A 27,599-nucleotide genomic window follows, 5' to 3' on the forward strand; every position below is an offset into this window, starting at 1 on the left:
CCTTCTATTAGCCTTTGTACCTTCCATATACCAGTTTCCTATTCTTATATTTCCTACCCCGCTATTTTTTGGTCACCTCATTGCAGACCTGTAGGCTAGGGTTCCCTTGCTTAGAAGTGGCTCTTTCTAAAAAAAGAGAAAAATAATAATACCTGAGGTTTGCATAGTAGCTGCCTAAGGATAATTTCACTAACTATCCATTCCTTTACTCTTTTTATTGTCAGGAACACCATTCAGCTAACCACACTTCATGCTGCAGTTTCAGTTCCTGTGGATTCAGCAGTCACTAACTGGTCTCTTGGCTTGGTAAATCCTCTGGCATTTTGTTTTATTTGCTAACCTGAGTTTTGATCTCCTTGATTTGAAGATTTGTATACTTTGTAAGTATTCGGTGTCCCAGCTAAGGTGTTCATTCCCTCATGCCTGAGGTAATACCTGAAACAAATAACTCATGTTCCATTCTTCCATGAAGCCTTCTCCAGCACCTGTAAACCATACAATTTCTAGATATTTGTTTTCAGTACCATAGAGTTAGGTTAGTACTTAGTTTAAACAATCAGAAAATAAGAATGTGAATTTTCTTTAGGAATTAAACAGCTAGCTCTTTAAGCTAAGGTTTTAAACTTGTGTTTCTTAGGTAGAATGTATAGTTTATTCATTATACACTTGCCGACTGACTGAAAAATATGTAATACATAGGGGTCATTCAGTTAATTTTTATCTTCCATATTTTTTAAGGTATGTAAAAGTATTTTATATTTCTATCTTTTAAAATTAAGTTGCTTTTTTATTGGTGTCTTTTGACTGATTTCAATTCATAAGAAAAATAAGACCTGATCTATGAAGACAAGCAAAAGAATTAAAATTATATAACCTATAAAAGAGAAGACTAACAAATTAAAGAACTTTCTGTTAAAAAATCAGTTTCCATGTTCAAAATGAAAATTCCTATGTCCGTCTTGTATATACTACATTTGGATGGTGATTGAATGATGAGGGATTTAATTTGAGAAAAATATTTCTGATTATGAGATTGTAAAACCTCACAATGGTGATTAGAGGAAAAATCTCTCTGATGGGAATGATTTAAACTACAATTCTCTCTAGAGGCTGGAACACAGATTAGTTTCTCTCTTCTTTCTCAAAAATCAGCAATTATTTCACTATACTGCAGTGTTTCTCAAGATAGAGGATGACATAGTCCACATCCTCAAAGCACTTATATTCTAGTAAAAGAATGTGATAAAATCACAAGAGATAGCATTTGCTTTGTACTTTAAAGGAAAACTGTTCAACTAAGGAGTGGGACATCCCAGGCATAAGAAGCAATTTAAACAGAAGCAAAGCAATTGGAGAACAATAGGGCATGTTAGGAATTCAGAGTATATAGTTCACTGTGGCATCTTAAGGCAGGAATCACAAAGTCACAAAAGAATTTGTTAATATTTGGTTAACTCAATATAGACAATTAGGTAGCTTAGCGGATTGAAGTCAGAATGACCAGAGTTCAAATCTGGCCTTAGATACTTACTTACTAAAAATGTGTGACTCTGGTCAAGTCACTTAGCCCTGTTTGCCTCAGTTTCCTCATTTGTCAAATGAGGAGGAGAAAGAAGGAAATAGTAAACCATGCCAGTATCTTTGCCAACAAAGTCCCATGGATAGTATGGTCCATAGAGTCATGAAGAGCGAGACACAAGTGAACCACAAAACTCAATACAGAATGATTGTAGGAGGTTTTAAAAATCTGTTTCCTTTCAGGACTCATTTCCAGTACCTGAATTTTAATCCCTAGATTTGGAGTCATATTAACAAAGTTTCAATTCTGCTACCACTACCTGGGTAGGGAATGGAAATGAGATTGGCTGGTGAATTAGAAGATCTGTGTTCAAACCTAGCTCTAACACTTACTTCCTATGTGACTTTGGGCAAGTCATTTGACCCTGATCCTCAGTTTCTTATCTGGTTTTAAAAAAAATCTTTTGAATAATTATTTATTTTTATACATTTTGTAAAGTTCTGAGTTCTAAATTCTCTCCCCTCAGCCCAAGAGGGCAAATAATATGTCAATTATACAATCATGCAAAACATTTTCATATTAGCCACGTTAGAAAAAAATTATAAGGTTCTTAGAAGTTATATCACTCATCTTTCAATACTGGAATGAAAATGGTTCAATGTTATTGAATCTCCTATATTTTCTCTTTAATATTTACCTTTTTATATTTCTCTTGAATCCTGTGTTTGAATGTTAAATTTTCTATCCAGCACTTCTGATCTTTTCATCAAGAATTCTTAAAAGTCCTTGATGTTCATTAAAAGCTGAAAGATTTTATTCAGTTTTGTTGGGTAGGACATTCTTAGTTATAATCCCATTTCCTGGTAATGGGGGGAAGACCAAAGATAATGGGGAGGAGACAATTCATTTTCTGAGCTCTTTCTATAACCCTCCTACTAACAAAAAATCCAGCCTCTGAACTGGTTTTGGACAGAATCCATGAATATTAGGAGTGTAACAAATTACCAGCAGAAAATAATTTTTAAGATCTCCAGAAAAGGTCTGTTTCATTCGGGTATAGATGAAGGAGGGCCAAGCAGAAGCAGGTTGAGCACAGTGTGGCCTTGCAGATTGGGGCAGTGGGAACGCCATAGAAGGGAGAATCTATGGGGAGGATTCCACCACAGTGTTGGCCAGTAGAACAGCAGATAAGTTGTAAAACACCCAATTTAAACACCAAAGATCAATAGTGAACCCCCAAATGCCAGAATCTCATGGGACCTGGCCACGCCCACCAATTAACAAAAGTTAGTAAGCACTGACTCAGCACAATTGCTGCAGCTTTTTGAAGGAAGCTGGACAATCTCTCTCTTGCCCTAAAAGCAGACCTCAACTTAAAAAAAATTGAGCAAAAAAGCAAAAAAAAACCTCTGACCATAGATAGTTTTTAATGGTGAAAGAGAAGAACAGATTTCAAACTCTTGAGGAGACTAAAAACAGATCGTCTCTAGATGAAGCCCCAAAAGGTGATATAAATTGTTCCTCATCACACAAGGCTCTTTTGGAAGAAATTAAAAAGGATTTTAAAAGAGAGCTAGAAGAAAAAATGGAGAAAAAATGAAAATTTTGCAAAAGGGTTGGGAAAAGGAAACAAAGAAATTATCTGAGGAAAACTCCTTACAAAATACATTTAGTAAAATGGAAACCATATCACGCCTTACAAAATCGATTTGACAAATGGAAAAAAGAAAACAACTCCCTAAAAAACAGAATTTGTGAAATAGAAAAAAAATCCATAGAACAAAACAAATCATTTAAAAATTCAATTGGGCAAATCCAAAAAGAAGTAAAAAAGGTAACGAAGAAAATAATTCACTAAAAATCAGAACTGAACAAATGGAAATGGATGACTCAATGAGGCATCCAGAATCAGTCAAGCAAAACAAAAAACAAAAAAATGGAAAAAAATAGAAGAAAATGTAAAATGCTACCTTGGGAAAACAACTGACCTAGAAAATAGGTCTAGGAGAGACAATCTACAAATTATTGGACTTTTTGAAAACCATGATGGAAAAAAGAACCTAGACATTATCTTTCAGGAAACCATCAAGGAAAACTGCCCTGATGTCCTAGAACCAGAAGGTAAAATAGCCACTGAAAGAATTGACCAATCACCTCCTGAAAGAGACCCCAAAATGAAAACTTGAAGGAATACAGTGGCTAAATTTCAGAACTATCAGACCAAGGAAAAAATATTGCAAGCAGCAAGAAATTAAACAATTCAAACACCGAGAAGCCACAATCAGATTACCCAGGACCTAGCAGCTTCCACCTTAAAGGATTGAAGGGCCTGGAATCTGATATTCCAAAAGGCAAAGGAACTAGGAATGCAGCCAAGAATAAACTATCCTGCTGTTAAACTAAGCATTTTCTTCCAGGGAAGAAGATGGACATTCAACAAAACAGGTGAATTTCATTTATTTCTGATGAAAAGACCAGAGCTGAACAAAAGATTTGACCTCCAAATATAGGACTCAAGAGAAGCATAAAAAAGGTAAAAAGAAAATAACTCTTGAGAGAACTATACTCTGTTATGGATGTACATAGAGGGTGCAGGTATAATTTGATTTTATTGTCATAATATAAAAAAAAAAATAGAGGTAGAAAGGGGATTGTACTGGAAAACAGGGAAATGGAGGTAAAATGAAGGAAATTACATCTCATGAAGAGGCAAAGAAGACCTATTATAATTGAGGGAAAGAAGGGAGGGTGATGAACATTGTGTGAATCTTACTCTCATCAGATTTGCTCAAAGAGAAAATATTACACATATTTGATTTCACAGAGAAACTTGTCTTACTTTGGGAAGTGAGAGGGGTAAAAAGGAAAAGAAACAGGGAGACTAATAAAAGGGAAAACAGAAATAGTAGGGGAAAGGTATATGAAAGGGGAAGGGTCTATAAAGGGAGAGGGCTGCTTGATTGAAGTGGGGGTCAGAAGTAAAATACTGGGAAGGAGGAAAAGGAGGAAAGGAAAGAGAAAAGCATAATTTGGGGTTGGCAGGAAATACAGAATTAGTCATTTTAACTGTGAATGTGAATGCGGTGAACTCTCTCATGAAACGGACATGGATAGCAAACTAGATTAAAGGCTAAAGTCCCACAATTTGTTGTTTACAAGAAACACATTTAAAGCAGAGCAATACATACAGAGTAAAGGTAAAAGGCTGGAGCAGAATCTATTATAATTCAGGTGAAATAAAAAAAGCAAAGGTAGCCATCCTGATTTCAGATCAAGCAAAAGCAAAAATTGATCTAATTAAAAGAGATAAGGAAGGAAACTATGTCTTCCTAAAGGGTACCATAGATAATGAAGTAATATCAATATCAAATATATATGCACCAAGAATATAGCATGGAAATTCCTAAAGGAGAAGTTAAGAGAGCTGCAAGAAGAACATAGCAAAACTATAATAGTGGTAGATGTTAACCTTGTTCTCTCTGAACTAGATATATCAAACCACAAAATAAATAAGAAAGAAATTAAGGAGGTAAGAAGAACATTAGAAAAGTTAGATATGATAGATTTTTGAAGAAAATTGGATGGAGACAGAAAGGAGTATACTTTTTTCTCAGTGATTCATGGAACCAATAAAAAAATTGGCCATATATTAGGGCATAAAGACCTCAAAATCAAATGCAGAAAGGCACAAATAGTAAATGCATTTTTTTCAGATCATGATGCAATAAAAATTACATTCAATAAAAGACCATGGGAAAGAAAATACACCAAAAATTAATTGGAAACTAATCTCATCCCAAAGGATGAATCAGTGAATTCTCCAATTGATAAATGGTCAGAGGATATGAACAGACAATTTTCAGATGAGGAAATTAAAACCATGTCTAGTCATGAAAAGGTGTTCTAAGTCACTACTGATCAGAGAAATGCAAATTAAGACAACTCTGAGATACCACTACACACTTGTAGATTAGTTAAGATGACAGGAAAAGATAATGAAGAATGTTGAAGGGGATGTGGGAAAACTGGGACACTGATACATTGTTGGTGGAACAGTGAAGGGATCCAACCATTCTGGAGAGCAATTTAAAACTATGCTCAAAGAGATTTCAAACTGTGCATACTCTTTGATCCAGCAGTGTTACTACTGGGCTTGTATCCCAAAGAGATCTTAAAGGAGGGAAAAGGACCCACATGTGCAAAAATGTTTGTGGCAGGCCTTTTTGTAGTGGCTAGAAACTGGAAACTAAATGGATGCCCATCAATTGGATAATGGCTGAATAAATTATGGTATACAAATGTTATGGAATATTACTGTTTTGTAAGAAATGACCAACAGGATGATTTCAGAGAAGCCTGGAGAGACTCACATGAACTGATGCTAAGTGAAATGGGCAGAACCAGGAGATCATTATACACAGCAACAACAATATTGTATGAGGATACATTCTGATAGAAGTGGAAATAAATCTTTGATAAAGAGAAGATGTAATTCAGTTCCAATTGATCAAAGATGGGCAGAATCAGCTACACCTCCAGGGTCAGATGGATTTACATGTGAATGTTCTAAATTTAAAGAACAATTAACTCCAAATATTATACAAATAATTTTTAAAAATAGGGAAAGAAGAACCCCTATCAAATTCCTTTTATGACACATAGTACTGCTCCCTAAACCAGATAGGTTGAAAACAGAGAAAGAAAATTATAGATCAATTTTCCTAATGAATATTGCATCAATATTAGCAAAGAGATTATAGAAAGTCATCCTCAGGATAATACATCATGATCAAGTAGAATTATACTAGGAATGCAAGGCTGGTTCAATATTAGGAAAACTATTAGCATAATTAATATATCAATAACCAAACTAACAAAACCATATGATTATCTCAACAGATGCAGAAAAAGCATTTGATAAAATCCAACACCCATTCCTATTAAAACCAATAGAGAGTATAGGAATAAATGGCCTTTTCCTTAAAATAGTAGCATCTATTTAAAATCATCAGTAAGCATTATCTGTAATGAGGATAAACCGGAATCACTCCCAATAAGATCAGGGGTAAAACAATATTCACTATTTTATTAGAAATGTTAGTTTGGCAATAAGAGAAGAAAAAGAGATTAAAGGAATTAAGAGTAGGTAATGAGGAAACCAAATTATTGCTCTTTGTAGAGGGTATGATGGTATAGTTGGAGAACTCTAGAGAATCAACTAAAAAAACTACTAGAAACAATCCACAACGTTAGCAAAGTTGCATGACACAAAATAAATGCACAGAAATTATCAACATTTTTATATATTATGAACAAAGTCCAGCAGCAAAAGGTACAAAGAGAAATTCCATTTAAAATAACTACAGATAACATAAAATATTTGGGAGTCTACCTGCCAAGGCAAAGTCAGGAATTATATGAACACAACTACAAAACACCTTCTACAAAAATTAAGTCAGATATAAACAAATGGAAAAATATAAAGTGCTCTTGGGTAGGTTGAGTGAATATAATAAAAATGATAATACTACATAAATTAATCTACTTACTTAGTGCTATAGCAATCAAACCCCCAATAAGTTATTTTACAGATCTAGAAAAAATAATAACAAACTTCACCTGAAAAAACAAAAGGTCAAGAATTTCAAGGGAATTAATGGAAAAAATGCAAATGAAGGTGGCTTAGCTGTGCCAGATCTAAAACTACATTATAAAGTAATGGTCATCAAAACCATTTGGTACTGGCTAAGAAACAGAGTAACTGATCAGTGGACTAGGTTAGGTTCACAGGACAAAAAAGTCAATGACTATAGTAATGTAGTGTTTGATAAACCCAAAGATCCCAGCTTTTGGGATAAGAACTCACTATTTGACAAAAACAATCTGAGAAAATTGGAAATTAGTATGGCAGAAACTAGGCATTGATCCACACCTAATACCATATATATACTAAGATAAGATCGAAATGGATTCATGATCTAGACATAAAGAGTGATATATAAGCAAATTAGAAGAACATAGGATAGCTTAATGTGGTGTTCTTTTTCTTCTTTACAAGGATATAAGATAATGGTTCTCTTTGGGAGAAGGTAGGTTTCTCGGGGGAGGTTTTCTGGAGGCAGTCTTAGTTGCAGTTGAAAGTAATAATCACCCAAATGCATCTAGCTGGTAAAAGTTCAGATCTTTTATTGCCTCCAGTATAGCCCGGTTAGTTGAGAGGCCTTTCTCTCTGCTTGGTTCCAAGAGCTCTTACTGCTTTGTCCTTTGCTTCTGCCTCTGCTTTCTTCAGCCTCCAGAGCCAGCACCAAGTTTTTTTTTTTTTTCTGTCTTGCCTTTGAGAGAGCCTTCTCAATCTTCAGCTGAACTCTCCACTCTAGCTTCTTACTCTGAAAACTCTTTTGACTGGCCCCTTTGAAGCTCTATTTATTCCAGAGAGAGGAATTGTGGGATGCAAGAGAGAGGGATTATAGGTTTCTCCCATAGTGCTCTCTGGCTCTAAGAGCTTCAAGGGAGGTGTGAATTCACAAAGTTACAAAGTTTACTTTGTGAATCTCTCATACTTGTGAATTCCAATGAGTAAAGGTGTAAACACAAGCATTGTATTAATTAGTTCTACTTAGTATCTTGTTTCAGGTTCTGGCCCAAAACATCTTCTTGTAAGATCAGATCAATAATCTATCAACTCTAATGAGTTAGCAGTTTGTAAAGATTCCAACAGCTTACCTCTCAGATCTGTGGAGGAGGAAGGAATTTGTGACCAAAGAACTACATATCATTACTGAGCACAAAATAGATAATTTTGATTATATTAAGTTTAAAAGTTTTTGTACAAACAAAACCAATGCAGACAAAATTAGAAGGGAAACAATAAACTGGGAAAACATTTTTATATTCAAGGGTTTTGATAAAGACCTCATTTCTTTTCTTTTCTTTCTTTTTTTTTCCCTCTGAGGCATTGGGGGTTGAGTGACTTGTTCAATGTCAACACAGCTAGGAAGTGTTAAGTGTCCGAGGCCAGATTTGAACTCAGATCCTCCTGACTTCAGGGCTGATACTCTATTTACTGTACCACTTAGTTATCCCCTAAAGGCTTCATTTCTAAAATATATAGAGAAGTGACTCACATTTATAAGAATTAAAGCCATTCTCCACTTAATAAATGGTCAAAGAATATGAATAGAAAATTTTCAGATGAAGAAATTGAAACCATGTCTAGTCATATGAAAAGGTGCTCTAAGTCACTACTGATCAGAGAAATGCAAATTAAAATGACTCTGAGCTACCACTACACACCTCTCAGATTGGCTAAGATGACAGGAAAAGATAATGACAAATGTTGGCAGGGATGTGGGAAAACTGGGATAATGATACATTGTTGATGGAACTGTGAAGGGATCCAACCATTCTGGAGAGCAATTTGGAACTATGCTCAGAAAGTTATCAAACTGTGCATACCCTTTGATCTTAAAGGAGGGAAAGGGACCCGCATGTGCAAAAATGTTTGTGGCAGCTCTTTCTGTAGTGGCTAGAATGTAATGGAATATTATTGTTCTGTAAGGAATGACCAGCAGGATGAATACAGAAAGGCCTGGAGAAACTTACATGAACTGATACTAAGTGAAACGAGCAGAACCAGGAGATCATCATACACTTCAACAACAATACTTTTGAGGATGTGTTCTGATGGACGTGGCTCTCTTCAACAATGAGAGGATCCAAATCAGTTCCAATGGTCTTGTGATGAAGAGAGCTATCTGCACCCAGAGAGAGGACTGTGGGAACTAAGTGTGGCTCATAACACAGCATTTTCACTCTTTTTGTTGTTGGCTTGCATTTTATTTTCTTTCTCATTTTTTTCCGGTTTGATTTGACTTTTCTTGTGCAGCAAGATAATTGTATAAAATGTATGCATATATTGGATTTAAAATATATTTCTGCCATGTTTAACATATATTGGACTACTTTATATCTAGGGAAGGGGATAGGGTTAAAGGGGGGAAAAATTGGAACACAAAGTTTTGCAAGGATTAATGTTGAAGAATTATCCATGCATATGTTTTGAAAATAAAAAGCCTTAATAAAAATAATAATCCTATTTTCTTTGCTTTCTGGAATATCATATTCTGATCTCTTAATGTGGAAGTTGACTGTAGTTCCATGATATTTGAATTGTTTATTTCTGCCTGTAATATTTTCTCCTAGACCTGGGAACTCTGGAATTCTGTATAAAATTTCTAGGAATTTTCACTTTGGGATTTTTTTTCCCCAGAAAGTGGTTGGTGGATTCTTTCAATTTCTACTTTACCCTAAGATAAGCGACAATCTTCCTTGATAATTTCTTGCAATATGATGTTTTTTGACAATGGATTTTTAGTAGTCTAATAATTATTAAATCATCATTCCTTGATCTATTTTCCTTATCAGTTTTCTGATTAGCTGTTTCACATCTTATTTTTTTCCATTCTTTTGATTTTTGTTTTATTACTCCTTAATGTCTCATTGAGCCATTAGTTTCTACTTACTCAATTCTAATTTTTAATGAATTCTTTTGTTGAGTAAATTTTCATGCTTCTTTAACTATCAGGACAATTCTGGTTTTTAAGGTGTTGTTTTCTTCAATATTTTTCTGTGCTTCCCCACCTTTTTTTTTTTTTTTTAAAACCATAACTTTCTTGCATCACTCCTCTTCCCCCCAATTTTTCCTCTACCACTCTTATTTTTCTTTAACTCTTGAAAAAATTCTTACTGCATTTATGTCCAATTAGCAATATTTTCTTTGAGGATTTGCTTGAAGCTGTTTTAGAGTTATTGTCTGCTTCTGAGTTTGTGTTTTGGTAGTTAATAGCTTTTTATGGTGAAATTTGTCTCTGATGTTACTGTTTGCCTATCTCCCCTGCCTATTTCCTGATTTTGAACTTTATGTTAAAGCTGGGTTTGACTTACCTAGAAGTGAGAAACATTCAATCTTTTAAGCTTTTTCATGCTGCAGTTTTCAGTTAGTTCTGAAAGTCTGAATGTTTTTAGCACTTCCAACCCAGTATGATCCATGGAGCAATGTGATCACTGCTTTCCTGGTATGTGCTCTGGTCTTTACCCAGGAAAGGCCCCTGATCTCCTGCAGATGTAAGCACTAGCCCTCTTCTCCACCCTGGAACTGTGACCCAGAACTGGCTATGGGCAGTAGAATTGCTAGTATCCAGTGCCAGCAATGGGTCCACTTATAATCTCTTTCTGACTAATTGTCTGACCATCTTACCATTTCTAGGCTGAAAGCTCCCAAAGCTGCTGCTGCTGCTATCATGGCCACTGTTGCTGCCACCATGTATGTGTGTTCTGCACAGACTTCTATTCTGATGTTACAAACCTTTCTTATGGTTCCTCTAAGTTTTATTAGGCCAAAAAATGTCTCACTTGACAGTTCAGTAAATCTATCCTCCAAAATCTTATTTGAAGTGTTATTTTAAAGTTGTTTATAGGGAAACATCGCCATTACTTTCTTCTGGATGTGAACCCAGATATTCTCTATCCCAACAGTAGTTATGTATAGTTGGGTTCTTTTTCCTTTGCTTCCTCATTTTTTTGCTTTATTTTTAACAGCAAATAGTGTAATCAAGTTCCAGCCCCAAGGTATTCAGGACAATGACCTGATTAAGCCTCAGGCTCTTATTATTATTTTCTGAGGTCTGTCCTGGGGTTCAAACTGGGACTCTCCTCTCTACTCCTAGACCAAAGGTAGGGCATCTAGCCACACTGTCCCACATATGCTCATGCTCCTTATAATTTTCTTTTTATTCTTTTTAGGCAGCTTATGGGGAAGGAACGATGAACATATAGTACTGAATAAAATTGTAGGATTTGCTTGATGCCTTTTTTGTTTTAATAAAAATCCTTTTTTTCTCCTCTGTTACAAAGAATGGCTTTTTAGAAGGGGGACTGTTAAGAATTTATGTGAAAATCTATCAGAAAATATGTTTTTGGATCAAAGAAAGATTAGTTTAAAGGCTCTGGACTATTCAGAAGGCTCATGTTCTTGAATCATGATACTTTTGTTTAAGAAGGCAATCGGAAGGACATGGTAAGTGTACCTAATACAAGAAAAATGAAACTGTCTATTAACTGATAGGAAAAAACAAGTTACAGATGCAACAGCCACTATACAATCAGGTATCACTGACTAATTAGAGCAAAGATCAAAGTAAGTGTGAGATTAGAAGGAAAGATAAAGGAAAAAAAAAAAAGCACACACAACACTGTGATAACAGACCCTGCACCAATTTATCTAAATAAGCTGTTCAATCTTATCCCAAAATGGGAAAAAGAAAAGAAGAGACTGACTTTGACCTCTACATTTTTAAAAGATGTTTAAATGATACAAAAGTAACATCAAAACAGACAAAAAAAATCTGCACACTTTCTCCAAAAATAAATCAAACAAACAAGCAAAACCCCAAACTTCTTGCCAAGTACATAACCACAATAGCCAAAGGCACTATCAATACATGGTACATTGATAAAATATTATAGAGTAGAATGACAGAAAACTAGTTTAATTAAACAAAGTAGCCGAGAAGAAAATAATCTAGGAGAGAGCTGAGTGAGAGATCCAATTAAACAAGATTATCTGAAAGCCTAAAAGAAAGCACAAGGAGGGAAACAAACAAGTGCAAAATTTGTCAGATTTTATTTTGATCTAGTTTCTTTAGCAATGATAATAAAATCTTCACATTTGGACTCTTCCATCTTAGTGCCAGCTGACTTATGTGAGGAAGCTATAACTATTTTTCACAGAATCACAAACTATGAGAATTGAAAAAGATCTCAATGCCTTAAGAGTCTAATCCATACAAGAGAGGATTTCCTATAAGAATACACCTTTCTAATGATTTCACCTTTGATTGAGAACCCCCAAGGAAGGGGAATTCACCACATCTTGAAGCAACCCATTCCACTTTTGGTTAACCTTAATTTATTGCAAAGGGTTTTTTTTTGACATTAAACCTAACTATGCTTTTTAGTAACTTTCACTTATTGTTGCTTCTGGTTCTGTTTTTTGAGGACAAACAGAAAAAAAAATCAAATCCTTCTTCCATTGAACAGTTCTTCAATACTTGAAGATGGATATGAGTCTTCTTTAAATTAAACATGCCAAATTCCTTGCCAAATAATGTCAAATAACACATATATTTAAAAAGAGAAAATTGAAAAGAGCAATTTATCTTGACCAAAACCACACAGGGAAAAATCTCTGAAATATTTGGAATCGTTCAGGTAGTTTAAACTTCTATATTCCTAAAAATAATAGAAAATTGTACTTCTAAATTTATAGCATAGGGCAGGGCTTCTTAAATTTTTTCCATTTGCAATCTCTTTTTATTTGAGAAATTTTTACACGACCCTAGATATGTATGTATATAAATAAGTACACAAATCAAACATTTGCTGATAATAAATAATAATTTTGCAATTCCCACATTCAGTTATGAGACCCCATATAGGGTCCTGAACCACAGTTTAAGAAGCTGGGTTATAAGGAACTCTCAGTAAGGAACTCTATTAATGTTAAATTGGCAAATGGGTTCCGCATCATAAAGCCTTAGAGGATCACCAGGGAGCATGGAAAAGTTAATCTGATCATAAATTCCCTAGTGTCAGAGGTGAGCCTTGTATCCCAGTCTTTATATCTCTAAGGCCTATGCTTCCTAGTTTTGTATAGATCATAAACTAAGAATTATTTTTACATATATAAATACAATTAAACCTTATTTGAAAAATATATTTTAAAAAATTCTTAATCTTCCAAAAAAAAAAAATAGGTGTTGGATTTACTCAGACTGTAGTTTGCCTATTCTTGTACTTTGTCACATGGGCTAGAAAGATATCAAAAGCAAACCAAAATTGTCTCATTTCTATAAAATACCTGAGAATAGTCTTTGCAATTAATGAGAGTATCTTTGATCCAAATATAGTAGTTAAACTTTTAAAAATGATTACATTTTGTTTTTAGATCGCCTTCATTTTTGAATATAATCTACCTCCTTCTTCTAATTCATGGGTCTGTTTCAAAGAGAAAAAGAAAAAGCAGTTCAGAAAACATCAAATAAATATGAAATACATGAAATATTTTGCACACAGTTCTCCATCCTTATAAAGAGGAGGTTTATTTTCCTTGACCATTATAGCTATTGACTACTATAATAGCTTCTGATTAGACCTACTAGTATTTCTATTCTAACCTAACTAGACCTAATAGTATCTCTACTCTAAGCCAATCTCCACCCTACTGTCAAAGTGATTTACTTAAAAGTATAAGCATGTCACATACACTTCTCTTCAACAAACTTCAACGATTCATTATTTCCGGCATCAAATATAAAAACCTGTTTGGCTTTTAAAACCTTTCACAATGTGACCCCTTTTGATCTTTTCCAATTTTCTTTCAATTTACTCCCACATACAGCTAGAGATACAGCTCTCTCTTGATTTCACTACAAAGGTGATTTTCATATAACCTCCCTGACTAGAAAGTGAGCTCCTAGAAGACAGGGACAATATTTTTTGCCTTTCTTTGTGCCTCAGCACTTAGTATAGTAGAATATTTAATAAATGATTGTTTACCATGATGATGTTTATACAGCCTTCAGTTTCATTCTTTGTCCTTTCCATTTACACTAATTAAACTTCCACTTAGAATGACTACAAAGTAATTATTTTGTTTTCCTGTTTCTTCTGTTTAATCCATTCTGTTTTGGTTCATGTACTATTCTTTTGCCTTAAGAAATTATTAGATTTATTTAGTCATTTTCCAAATAATGGTCATTTACTTGATTCTAGTTTTTTTGCTACCACAAAAAAAAAAAAAAAAGCTGTCAACATACTTTGGTAATTATGTGACTTTTATTTCTGTCTGACTTTGATTTCTGACATTTTCATCATTTTTAAGTATAATTACAAATTGTTTTCCAGAATGGATAGATCAATTCACAGTTCCACCAACAATGTATTAGTATGCCTGTCACTCCACAGCCTTCCCAATGATCAGTCGATTAACCATTTATATCTTTTGTCATTTCTGCCAATTTGCTAGTGTTACAATGAAATTTTATAGGTGTTTTGATTTGCATTTCCATTAGTGAGGGTGATTCGAAATGGCTAATAGCTTGAAATTCTTTTAATAACTGTTTTATCTATAAGGTAGGTAGACTCTTGCAGGCAATTTTTCTACAGCACATCACCTCTTTATAATAACAGAACTGAGAGAAGTAGAAATGATGTCTAGTTATATCTACTGTCTGATTTTCAAAAAGCATTTAATTCAGAAGAAAATATAGCTCTGAAATCTAAAAAGTTTTGCAAGGGAAAACAATGAATGACAAGTTAATTTTTCTAATTGGTAGCAACTCTGATAAAAATGATTTATAATTAGGGTTGCAATTAAAACTTGAGGCTTTTGACTTAGCATGTTCTTGTCACTAATTGCCAGGGATAATCAAACATTAGCTCTATAAATTCATGGAGCAAGTACCTGCTTTTGGCATCGGACTCAGCTAGTTCTTCTAAAATATTGGAATTGAATTCCATTTTGTAGTAAAGCTGGCAGTTCATTGTTGTCCTAGGAACAACATAATCTTTACAATGGTAAAACCTCAGTTATTTAGAACTCTTGCAGAATAAATTACTCAGGTGGCTGAACTTTCTAGACTAGGCACTTGAGAGCTGCCACTTTTTAGCACCTCAAATGTGATGACTAGGTTAACACCCTAGATACCTTAGAATCAGCCAGTCAGGATAAGCAAAAGTTCTTAGTCTTTATTCTTGGTCTTTAGATGCAGGATTGAATTGGATGGAAGCAGAATCTCCACGACTTTCCTTCTCCCTCTTCTACCACCAAAGTGACTCTGGCTAGTCTTACTCTACCCCCAGTCCCTCCTACAATCCTCTGTATACACTAATTATTGAGCCAGCACAGGATAGTGGGAAGGGCCATTTTCCAAGCATATGCCCATAGAGTATTGTCCAATCGGTAGTTAGCCTTAAGTGCTTGGCTGTCTTGATCTCAATGCATCGACTCAAGAGTTTCAAGCCCGTTACAAATTTTAAAAAATAAAAAGTTTTTGAGAAAAATTTAACATGGATGAAAACATATTTTTCTACATGACAGAGAATGATAGACACTCTGGAAATTTAACCATGGTTTATGATATTAATCAGGGCCAACTCAAGCCTATTGGAAGAAAAAAAATGTACCATATATAAAACTAGTAGTGGGTCAATAAAGTGTATCCAGAATTTTTGGTTTAGTGGATGAAACTTAGGGCAAAAAGTGATTGAGGGTATAGTCTTATGTGAAATTGCTAAAATCAAAATAGAAAACTACCATAAGTGATAAAAAAAAAAGATTACAAATTGGCTGTCAGTGAATACAACTCACAGTTCTCAAGAATAGCTTTTCTCAGTAATTTAGTAGAAAGTAGGCATAGAGCAACTCCTCACATCAAATACAAAGATAAGGTTAATATGGGTACTGATTTAGATAGAAAGAAGAATATCATAAGCAAATTAAGGGAGTATGGAATATTTTATCTTGTCAGATCTCTGGATAAGGGAAGAATTTATGATTAGTAAGAGAAAAGAGACCAGGATAAAGAATGGATTACTTTACTTACATTGAATTAAAAAAAAAAATTTTGTTTGCACAAACCAAAGTAACACTCCCAAGATTAGAAGGAAAGCAATAAATATGGGGGGAAATTTTTACATTAAATTTCTTTGATAAAGGCCTTGCTTCTCAAATTCATAAAGAATATGAAGTATTACCCAATTGATCAATGGTTAAAGGATAAGAACAAACAATTTTCAGAAGAAATCAGAGCTATCAATAATCATGTAAAAAATGCTCTAAAACACTACTGATTAAAGAAATATGACAGGAAAAGATAATGAAGAATGTTGGAGGGGATGTGGGAAAACTGGAACACTGATACATTGTTGGTGAAATTGTGAACTGATCCAGCCATTCTGGAGAGCAATCTAGAACTATGCTCAAAAGGTTATCAAACTGTGCATACTCTTTGATTCAGCAGTGTTACTCCAGGGATTACATCCCAAAGAGATCTTAAAGGAGGGAAAGGATCCACATGTGCAAAAATGTTTGTGGCAGTTGTTTTTGTAATGGCAAGAAATTGGAAACTTGAGTGGATGCCCATCAGTTGGGGAATGGCTGAATAAATTATGGTTTATGAATGTTATAGAATACTATTGTTCTGTAAAAAATGACCAGTAGGATGATTTCAGAGAGGCCTGGAGAGACTTACATGAACTGATGTTAACTGAAATAAGCAGAACCAGATGGTCATCATACATGGCAACAAGATTATACGATGATCAATTCTGATGGACATGGCTCTCTTCAACAATGAAATGATTCAGGCCAGTTCCAGTGATTTTTTGATGAAGAGAGTCATCTGCACCCAGAGAAAGTGAGTATGGATCACAACATAGCATTTTCATTCTTTTTGTTGTTGTTGGCGTGCATTTTATCTTCTCTTTTTTTTCCTTTTTGATCTGATTTTTCTTGTTCAGTATTGTATACACACACACACACATATACATATATTTAATATATATTTTAACATGTTTAACATATTTTGGATTACTTGCCATCTAGGGAAGGGGGTGTAAGGGAAGGAAGTTTTTGCAAACAATGTTGAAAAATTATCTATGCATGTGTTTTGAAAATAAAAAGCTTTGATTAAAAACAACAACAACAACAAAACCCACCACTGATTAGAGAAATGTAAATTAAAACAATGCTGAGGCTGAGGTATTACTGTACAATGATCAGATGGACTAATATGACAGAGAAGGACAGTGATTTTATTTTTCTCCTGTATTCTTTTGTAACATGTCTAAAATTGAAAGAGGTTTTGAATGATTATATACGTATAATCCACAGCAAATTACTTGCTTTCTCAAGGAGAGGGAGAGGTGAGAAAAAAGAAGAGAATTTGGAACTCAAAAAAAATTTTACATGAATTTTTTATAGGAAATAGCTTTATCTTAAATACTAGTACTCTCACTAATTTTGTCAAAATTTATCTATGAATATCATTAGGTCTATAAACTATACTTTTATATTAATAATGTTCTATTAACTGTATTTGGACTGATTTTGTAGTTTTGCTGAAAAAAATATTCTTTAAAAAACGATGATATTTTATCCTTGTTATGAATTTTGAAAATCAGGCATCTACGCTTGCGTCCTTATATGGTCTATTACTACCAAAGATGATCCCTATTCAATATAATTTAATATCTTTTTGGTGACTCAGTGTCATTATGTTCATCAATCATTCTCTTGCACTTTAATGAGAATGATACCCTTAGGAATTAGTGTGGCATACATGTCTCCTTGTTCCTACACTGAGTAATCCCAAATTGGTATACTTGATGTATACTTGGGTCAGCTTTTTAAGAGGCTTCCTGCCTTAATTCTCACTGTCAGCAAAGCTGTCTTTAGCAGTTCCATAAATGTCTTCATTTACTACTTATCTGCTGTGGTAGTTTAGAACTTGCTTATTAGAATTGTGTATACAATAAAAAGAGGAGTATGAGAATATTTCATACTTTCAAATACTTTAAGTATCTATCATGTCCTATCTCCCTCATGTCTCAGTTTTTCTTTCTCTAGTTCTCTCAACTAATTCTCAAAATGACATAATCTTTTTTTTTTATTATAGCTTTTTATTTACAAGTTATATGCATAGGTAATTTTCCAGCACTGACAATTACAAAACCTTTTGTTCCAACTTTTCCCCTCCTCCTCCCCCACGCCTTCCCCCAGATGGCAGATTGACCAATATATGTTAAATATGTTAAACTATAAATTAAATACAATATATGTATACATGTCCAAACAGTTATTTTGCTGTACAAAAAGAATCAGACTTTGAAATATCATATAATTAGCCTGTGAAGGAAATCAAAAATGCAGGCAGACAAAAATAGAGGGATTGGGAATTCTATGTAGTGGTTCATAGTCATCTCACAGAGTCCTTTTGCTGGGTGTAGCTGATTCAGTTCATTACTGCTCTATTGCAACTGATTTGGATCATCTCATTGTTGAAGATGGCCACGTCTATCAGAATTGATCATCATATAGTATCAAATGACATAATCTTGAAGCCATTTCCCATATGGTTACCCTTTTCTGGATATTCTATAGTTTATCAATGTTCTTTACCAAATGTGGTAAGCATGACTTCACCCATTATTCCAGATGTCGTTTGACCAGAGAAGAGAGTAGGATTATTAATCACTTCTTTATTCTTGGAAGTAATTTTTCTCTTAATGCAGCAGTTTCTTTTAAGAGTATTAACTCCTTAGATACTCACTGTTTCAGCATACTATCCAAGGAACCATACTTAAAGAGGGTATTGAATTTATTTAACTTGGAATTTTCTAAGTGAAGCTATAGTAGGTTTCAATAATAACTTTTTTATATGCTAATAAAATATCTATTTACTATTCCATGCATAAATTTTGTTAAGGATTGAGGTTAAGTTGCCTAGAACATTGATGGAAAGTTTGTCAGTTCCACAGATATTTTTCAAGATCTGTTATAACTCAGTGTATCTCCACTGTTTTAAATGCTAGAGATAATATGGCAATGAATGAATTAGGTCTTGGTTTCAAGAAACTTATATTCTATTGATGATGAAACAAGATGTCAAATTAAGTCAATAAGCATTTGTTAAGTCTCTATTACATACCAGGCACTATATTAAATGATACAAAGAAAGGCAAAATAGAGTTTCTATTCTCATTGAGCTCACAAAGAAATTCAAATATTAAACTATGCACACCCCTCCTCCCTCCAAACATGCACAAACACCAATTTCTTTGAGAAGAAAATGTGGAAGGTATTCTATGTATGGAGGACAGCCTATCCAAATAAATAGGTACATGTCTTATTTTAAAAAAAAATTCCTTAACTATTTCACAATTGCATTTAATATTATTTTTGATATTCATTTTTCCAGTTTTAATTCCAAATGTTTATTCTCCCTCTTGCCTCTCAAGCAAGCAAGAAATAAATAATTATATTTATTTATATATAAATAAAGTCATACAAAATGTTTCCATATTAGCCATGTTGCAAAAGAAAGAACAAAAAGAAACAGGAAAAATAAAGTTTAAAAAAAAAAGAGTATTAATCTTTTTTCCCTGCTGTATCCCACTGCTGCTGTTAACTAAAACCCTTGTGGGATTTTTTTTTTTTAGACAAATGGTTATCTAGTCATTCATTACACATCTTATATGTGTAAAGTTTATCATCTCTAAGCTGACAATTCTTAAATTTCTGTTTTTTAGCATTTATCTTTCATCCACATATCTCTCTGGCATACTTCTACCTATAAAACATCCTAATAGCATACATTTAGAACTAGAAATTCATTTAGTCCTGCCCTCTTATTTTATAAATGAGGAAACTGAGGCTCTAGAGCATTTAGTTAAGTGACTTGTCTAAGTGGTGAAACTGGTTTTTAACCAGGTCTTCTTGCTACAGATAGTCTTCTTTCTAGTGTATCTTGCTATTTACATCATCATTAGGATATTATGCTATCAATGAAATTCAACATATCTAGAACTGACATTTCTTGCTCTTTGCAATCTGCAGAAAAGCTCTCCTCTATAACTGTAATGGCAGTATCATTTTTTTCTGCCTACCTCTGAAAATGTCCCTACCCCTGAATTATGTGTGACTTTTCTTTTGGGAAGTTTCTATCAATAAAAAGACTGCAGGGCAAGTCCCATAGTTCAGGTTCACAAAGCTTTGCCTCAAATGGCTGTTACCAGATGATTAGTGGGTCAGTGTTAAGGGAATTTAGTTATAGTGACTAGACTTCTACTAAGTGTAGCTGAGAGATTGGGGATATATCACTCTATCTAAAGGGAATCTGAATATCTAGGCTTCCTCTTCACATTAGTATTCTTGATCTCTGAGGTAAAGCTTATGGAAATGGTAAATTAGTTGATTAGCAGGAATACTAGGAGAGACCTGAACTATGGATTGCAGATAACTAGAGGAAAAGAACCAGGCAGTAGAGCATAATTCAATTGTTTGGACACTTTGATTAATTTACTTTTGAGACTTCTTTGTGTCTCAGCCATATGCTGGAATTTATCTGATAGAATAATTTAGCCTGGGTTCTAGTGAGCTCATGGCTATAAGTCATCCAATTTGAGACCCAAAGGAACAAGAACAAGTTTTTTGCTAGGGGTAAGTATACTTATGGGTCAGTGAGCCAGAAATGAAGTAGGTGTCACTAGTGGCTTTCCTAGTACCAATCACAGAGGTCCACTAAAAGAGAACAGATGAGAAATCATTGCATTAAAAGCATCCCTTTGGTGAACATTACAAAGGCATTTTTAGCTTTGGTATGTAATTTCCTTGCTACTTAAGGAAAAGAGTGTATCTGAATTGAATACTAGTGCTATTTTCAAACAAGAGCTGAGTCACAGGTACCTCAGTGCTATGTCTGCAGACAAAAGTAGATGATTCATGTCTGTAAAATTCTGAGAGAAAGTACCATCCAACCCCATGCTTAGTCATCTTTTACATGGATGCTGGGTTCATGAGCTCTGTAAACTATAATAAGGGATCTAGTCTTTTACCATCTCTTTATTTCTTTTTAAACACTACAAATTACATCTCTAAAAATAACTTCTTCTACGTACGTGAGTCACTTCACCTAACAAGCTTCCACAAGTTATCTGGTTAAAATGTAATATTTACTTGTGAAGGTACAAATCTTGTTGTCATATTAGCCTTAGTTTTTGTAATCAGCATCTGCAAAAGGGGGAAAAGGAGTAGTCTTCTTTAAAATATTTTTTGAGGGGTGATGTGGTTTTACTCCCTATTCCCCCTAAAGGAAAATAATGCCTTTGAAAGCTTTCATTGGCTCAGAAAAAAACAGTTCAAAAAGATTAGTCAACTATTCTGCATTTTTCTTTGTGGGGTGTGGCTGGGATGCTTGTTTGGTGTTGCAAGAAATATCAGCAATTTAATGTAGCAATTTAAATCACATTTTTGATAAAGGAAGACTAAAAAATCAGTCACATATAAATGCACGCGTATTTCACATAATTGTATCATTATTGTTATTTTCATGTCTGGTAAATACTCTGTGAATTGAGGCAATATACAGAGCGTACATTTTTGGAGGTTACACAATACTGTTTAAATATCAAAAGTATTATAGTAGCATTGCTGAAGTAAAATATTATAAGAGGAAATTTCAAAATAGATGTCTATTCTTAGGTATCTGCCTGAAAGTACTGGAAGGATTTCTTGTCTGTTTGGTCAGGAATGGAAGTACTGACACATCTTATGTCTAAAAATAATTTTCCACAACTTTTTTTTTTCTTTCTTTAGAAGATCACACTGCTAAGGCTCATTAGAATAATTATCATGAACAACATTTCCCAATGCACAGTGATGTTTTAGAATAAAATGATACCAATTGCTCATTCTAAGACTGATTTAGCTACCAGAAGATGAGTAACTTCAACTACTAATCTATTATGCACAAATGAATTTATCTCATCAACTAACATGTTCTCTTTTATTTATTTTTTTTCTCTGACATTCTTTTTTAATTAATTAATTAACTCATTCATTTATTTATTAAATAACTTTTTATTGACAGAACCCATGCCAGGGTAATTTTTCACAGTATTATCCCTTGCACTCACTTCTGTTCTGATTTTTCCCCTCCCTTCCTCCACCCCCTCCCCCAGATGGCAAGCAGTCCTTTACATGTTAAATAGGTTACAGTATATCCTAGATACAATATATGTGTGCAGAACTGAACAGTTCTCTTGTTGCACAGGGGGAATTGGATTCAGAATGTATAAATAACCTGGGAAGAAAAACAAAGATGCAAGCAGTTTATATTCATTCTCCAGTGTTCCTTCTTTGGGTGTAGCTGCTTCTGTCCATCCTTGATCAATTGAAACTGAATTAGCTTTCTTTATCGAAGAAATCCACTTCCATCAGAATACATCCTCAAACAGTATCATTGTTGAGGCATATAATGATCTCCTGGTTCTGCTCATTTCACTTAGCATCAGTTCATGTAAGTCTCGCCAGTCCTCTCTGTATTCATCCTGCTGGTCATTTCTTACAGAACAATAATATTCCATAACATTCATATACCACAATTTACTCAACCATTCTCCAATTGATGGGCATCCATTCATTTTCCAGCTTCTAGCCACTACAAACAGGCATGTTCTCTCTGAAGATGAAGATCAAACTCATGCATGCCTTCCTATTTTACAGAAAGCTTTCCCATATTCTCCCAAGAGTTTGTTATGGTGAGTCCACGCAACAAATTGAAGATTTTCCTTATCGTGTGAGGACATCATTTAAGTATCAGTCAAAAGCCATGGCTGGTTATTGGTCATTCCTTACTCTTGTCATAAGATCAACCTGTCTTCTCTATATGACATATAATTCATTAATAATGTTCTTTATTCTTATTCTTAAGAGTTCCTCTTAAGAGTTCCTTTCCTTGTTTATTTTATGTTGTAGTCTTCCTATTGGCCTCTGTGTGGTATTCAACTTTCATTCATGGAAATAACAGTATTCTTTTTTTATTATAGCTTTTTATTTACAAGATATATATATATATATATATGGGTAATTTTTTAGCATTGACAATTGCAAAACCTTTTGTTCCAATTTTTCTCCTCCTTCCTCCCCATCCCTTCCCCTAGATGGCAGGTAGAGAAATAACAGTATTCTTATCTTGCAGTCACATAGCAATACTAATAAAATGTTAGTGCTGAAAAGAGGACTTTTGCTTCTTTGGTAAGTGTGAAAGTCAATAAAAGTGCTTTGTAACTTCCCAAAAGGTATCCGATTATTTTCCTTCTCCGTTTGAACTTTGGATTCAGCTTATTATCCATTTATAAGGTCTAGACTGACTCTCTTTCTCTCTCTCTCTCTCTCTCTCTCTCTCTCCTCTCTCTCTCTCTCTCTCTCTCTGTGTGTGTGTGTGTGTGTGAATACTACACATATGAGCAAAAGACATTTTACTCATTTGGTCTTTCCTGTGTGAATGAATAGGTCAAACAGCAGCAAACATACAACATATACAAAAGCTGTGTTTATTACTTAATCCTCTAAACCTATATCTCATCTTGACTTCACTATTTCTCTCTCATCATTATTTAACCAGTTTTCCAATGTGGAATTCTGGAGATTCACTCAAAATCACAGATTTTCAGAGTGTAGCTAGTCCAGCCTACATTATCAATCTATACTACAACATATACAACAAGGAGGGCATTTATTTATTTACTAGCATTTTGTTTTCTTCCCAGTTATATGTAAAAATAATTTTGAACACTTGTTCTTAAAACTTTGAGTTCCAGATTCTTTCTGCTCCTCCCTAAAGCCACCCCCACCTCACTCCCCTCCTGCCATGGAGAATGCAAGCAAATGGTAAAGGTTGTATGTGTAATCATGCAGAACAGACATTTAGCCACTTCCTGACAACTGATGAGAAAGACAAAACCACTACCTCCTTAAGTGCCTCATTCCACTTTTGGACAACTTTGTTAAGAAGTTCTCCTTCAGGGGCAGCTAGGTGGCACAGTGGATAGAGCTAGGACCTGAGTTCAGATATGATCTAGACAGTTAACACTTCCTAGCTGTGTGTCCCTGGGCAAGTCACTTAACTCTAATTGCCTCAGCAAACAAAACAAACAAAAAAAAGTTCTCCACATCAAAACTAAATTTACTTCTTTGCAATTTATAAATGTTTCAAAGGAACCCTGAATTACAAAACTAATTCCTCTAGATTTTGTAGCACTTTGATAAGACTGCAGATAACTATCTCCCAGAGTTTTCTCTTCTCTAGGCTAAACAACCCCAATTCTTTCAGCCAATTTTGATATAGCACGAATTCAAACTTCTTCACCATTTTGGCTGTCCTGTACTAAACAATCCCCATAGGTATTTTTCCTAAACTATGGAATCGAGATTGGCAACAATACTCCATTTATGGTTTAACAAAGGGAGAGATGATACGTACTATTACCTCCTTATTCGAGGAAGCCATGTCCCTCTTAATGAAGCTGAAGAATGCATGAGCTTTTTTTTCCCCCTGAGGAACTACCTCAGCACCTGCATTAAAACTCTACTTTTTCAGTCTTTTTCAGACAAACTCTTAACTAACCATGGTTCCCTAATTTTGTACCAGGACATTAAATTTTGTCCCCAAGTTTTAGATGTTATATTAGTCTATCTTAATTTTTGTGATATTAAATTCAATCTAATTTTCTAGCCCCTCAGAAACTTTTTTGATCTTGACTATCAACCCAAATCTACAAATCTGTCTGCTGGCCATGCTTTCATCATTTATTACCTCCTCCTCCTAGAATATAATCCCTTCTCTCTAAGTTTTTAGAACACTACTCTCCTCTGCTGGTTCTTCTCTCAATTATCTGACTGATCTTTCTTAGTCTCCTTTGCTGGGTCCTCATCCAAATCATCTTCTCTAACTGTAGGTATCCCAGAAGGTTCAGTAGTAGGCCTTCTTCTATTCTCCTTCCTTAACACTTCACTTGGTGATCTCATGCTAGCTCTCATAGATATTACTATTGCTTTGCTGATGATGATTATCATTTGCCCCAATTTCTCTGCATGCATCCAGTCTTGTATCTCCATATGCCTTTAAGACATTTCAAACTGGATAATCAGTAGACATCTTAAATTAAACATATCCAAAACTAAATTCGTTATTTTTTCTCTAAATATTCTCCTGCTAAACTTTCCCATTACTGTTAAGGGCATCATCATACTTCTAGGCTTACAACTTAGGTGTTATAATCAATTTTTAACTTTCACCTCTCATTTCTAATCTGTTGCCAAAGCCTGTAGTTTCTTCTTGTTGTTGTAATGGAAAAATGCTTCAAAAATGAAACAATATCATCTCTTCTTCTCTGGCACTGCCACCACTCTAGGGCAGGTTCTCATCATCACACATTTAGATTATTGCAAGAGCTTCCTGGGATTGCCTGCTTCCATCTCTCCACTTTAATCCATCCTCCCCATATAGCTATCAGAGTAGTTTTCCTAAAGTACAGGTCTGGCCATGTCATTCCCCCAACTCAACAAACTGTAGTGGTACCTTATTGCCTTCAGAATCAAATAAAAAATCCTCTGTTTAGCATTAAAGACTTTCATTACTTAGCCCAATTCAATCTTACTTCTTAGATCAAGTGACATTGGTCACCTCGCTATTCCATGAATAAGATACTCCATTTCTTGGTTCTAGGCATTTTCCCTGGCTGTCCAGCATGCCTGGAACATTTTCTCCATCTTTGCTTCCATGATTCTATTTAGGTTATAACTAAAATCTCATCTTTCCAAATTCCTCTTAATTCCAGTGCCTTCTCTCTTATTTACTTCTGATTTTTCCTGTTTATAGCTTATGTTTGCTTGTTGCCTCCCCCACTAAATAAGCTCTTTTAAGGCAAGGACTATTTTTTCGCTTTCTTTGTGTCTTGAGTGCTCAGCACAAAACTTAATAAATGTTTATTAACCAAGTACTTTAAAAATATCTTATTTGGTCTTCACAATAACTCTGACAGAGGTAGGAGCTATTAATATCCCCATTTTACAGATGAGGAAACAAGCTTGGAGAGGTTAAGTGATTTACCCAGGATGATATAAATATTAAGTGTCTGAAGCTGGATTTTAACTCAGGTTTTCCTGGGCCCCGTGCTGTATTCGTTGTACTGGTTATCTGTATAATAGCTTAGTTTTCTTTTCCTTTTCCCTCTTTCCTCCTTCCCTCTCTTCCTCCCTTCCTTCTTTCCTTTTTTCTTCCTTTCCTCCCTCCCTCTTTCTCTCCTTTCTTTCTTCTTTCCTTTCATTCACATTTCATGGTATATACCAAGACAAGCTCCAAATGAGTAATGATTTAGACATAAAGAGCAACATCACAAACTAATAAGAGCATGGCAGACATTACCTTTCAGATCTATGGATCTTTAGGGGAAGAGTTTATGACCAAATAAGAAATACAGGATTTCACAAGAGGTAAAATGGACAATTTTTTATTACATAAAATTTAAAAATTTTTGCACATACACAAAAATCACTTCAGCTAAAATTAGAAGAGAATCATGAAATTGGGATGAGGGGGGGAACTCTATGCAGAAGTTTCTCTGATAAAAATTTCATTTCAATCAGTCAACAAATATTATTAAGTGCCTACCATGTACTAGGCCCTGTACTAAGCAATGGAGATAAAAAAAGTCAAATCACAATCTAATGAGAGAGACAATAGCAAACAATATATAAAAAGCAAGCTATATTCAGTATAAATAGTTAATAATTAACAGAAAGAAGTTAGTAGAATTGAGAGGGTGGGGAAGGCTTTTGCGAAATGATAAAACTTTAGTTGGTACATAAAGAAAGCCAGAGAGTCAATAGTCAGAGCCCAGGAGGGAGAGATAGATAAAATGTCTAGTGCTGAAAGATGCAGTGTCTTATTTATAGGACAGCCAGGAGGGCACTGTCACTGGATCTAGGAATGTATAAGTAGGAATAAAGTGTAAGAAGACTGGAAAGGTAGGTGGGGGTTAATTAAGAGCTTTGAATGTCAAATACAGCATCATTCATTTCTAAGACACATAAGGAACTGGCTTATTTGATGAAAATAAAAGCTATTCCAAAACTGATAAAGGTTAAAGGCAGCTTTCAGAAGAAGAAATAAAAGCCATCAAAAGTCATATAAAAAGATTCTAAATTACTTAATAATTAGACAAATGCAAATCAAAACAATCCTGATTTATTACTTCATACCCACAAGAATGAAAAAGCTGACAAAAATCAAAGAAAGTGACAAATGCTGGAGAAGCTGTGGGAAAACAACCATATTAATTCAGTGTTGAAAGAACTGGTCCAGTCATTCTGGAAAGCAGTTTGGAACTATGCCCCCAAAGCTATTAAATTCTGCATATTCTTTGACCTAAAAAATGTTATTAGGTCTATATCCCAAAA

General features: G+C 34.4%; 1 protein-coding gene across 2 annotated transcripts in view; it reads right to left on the reverse strand.

Annotated features, from left to right (window-relative positions):
- The window catches only part of BABAM2 (BRISC and BRCA1 A complex member 2), a 561,272-nt gene that overhangs the window by 78,488 nt on the left and 455,185 nt on the right, over window positions 1–27,599 (reverse strand). The window lies entirely within an intron of this gene.

Source organism: Antechinus flavipes, chromosome 2, assembly GCF_016432865.1.
Source record: "Antechinus flavipes isolate AdamAnt ecotype Samford, QLD, Australia chromosome 2, AdamAnt_v2, whole genome shotgun sequence".
In the NCBI taxonomy this organism is placed as follows: Eukaryota; Metazoa; Chordata; class Mammalia; order Dasyuromorphia; family Dasyuridae; genus Antechinus; species Antechinus flavipes.